Below are 1,394 nucleotides of genomic sequence, written 5' to 3'. Positions count from 1 at the left end.
GGGACCCAGCGCGGTGACCCTCCCCCGCCCGCCTTCGGCAGGGTCCCCGAGCGCCCGCTGAGAGCCCACGCTGCGCCGGCCTGGGTACACTGCCCTTGGGGCACCCTAAAACCCAGCCCTGGGCGTCCACGCAGCAGAATGACCGCCCACTTCAATTCCGGTTGAGGAAGAATATTGGCGGATGGTGAAACAACTCAGGATGTGTTTCGTTTCTTAAAAGGCAGAATTCAAAACTTTATGACCCCGACTTCACTGGGGAAAAACAAAATTGCGTGCGAGTTTGACTGAAATAGAAGCCAAAATTATTTAACAACGGTTACCTTCAGGTAGTAAAACTCCAAGTGACTTTTATTTTCTTTTTTATGTTTTTCTATTTTCCATATTGCCTACCATCAACATATATTGCTTTTATAATCAAGAACTGCCCTTTGCTTTTTTTAAAGGGTTAATGCCCCCACCTGGGGAGCTACAGAGCCATGCTGGAGGAGAAAGGCAAGTCGGCAAATGACTAGAAAAAACTATGGTGGGGTGGGAGTGAGGCAGGAGCCACGTAAGGGTGGAGAGAGAGGGACACCAACGAGGGACCATGGGTGGGCGGGCCAGAGGGTTAAAAGTCTACATGGAAGAGATGCTGCGGCCAGGTCTCGGAGCCCTCAGGGACCTGCAGCCCGCCTGCCGCTGGAAATGAGAGCAAAGGCATTTAAGGGGAGGGAGGGAGAGCGGGCACCGAGTTTGTAGTCACAGAAGCAGGAGGAAACAAATCTGAGGCAAGATAGGGAACAGGCCCCAGGGGAGGCTGGAACCCAGTGTCCTGAGTCAGACAGCACTGAGGCCAGGCAGGCTGAGCCCCTGGCTGCCCCACTCTCCTCTGTCCCCTCAAGATCTGACAGGAGGAGGCCTGGCATTTGGGCAGCCGCGCTCAGGGAGGGATGGAGAGCCTGGGCTAGGATCTCGGCTAGAATCACCGCTGCAGTCCTGCTTTGTGACCTTGGGCAAATCAACTCTGTGAGCCTCAGTTTCTGTAAAATGGTGATCTTGATTTCACTGCCAGATATTGATAACATTTTTTAAAGCCCGGTGTCACGTTTAAATGGTGCTCAGAAGACATTTGCTAAACTCAGTTGATGGTAATTGAAAGATTTAATGCTTTAAAACCCAAAGTTACTCAGTCTCAATACTGTGTAGGAAGGAGGCCTGGCCATTATGCCAAGCTCCTGCCTTTGCCCAGTTTCTCAGTCTTCCCAACTCAGGAATTCTCCCTCTGCACCAGGATGCCTCGGGGCCACTAGAGGGCACTCGTTGCATACTCACTCCTGGGAATGAGTCTGGTCCTCAGGCAGAGAGCTGCTCCTAGGAAGCTCCGTCTCTGGCTGTTGGCTTCTGCTCTACACACT

Source organism: Pteropus vampyrus, unplaced genomic scaffold (assembly GCF_000151845.1).
Source record: "Pteropus vampyrus isolate Shadow unplaced genomic scaffold, Pvam_2.0 Scaffold142, whole genome shotgun sequence".
In the NCBI taxonomy this organism is placed as follows: domain Eukaryota; kingdom Metazoa; phylum Chordata; class Mammalia; order Chiroptera; family Pteropodidae; genus Pteropus; species Pteropus vampyrus.
Note: the sequence above shows the minus strand (reverse complement) of the source record.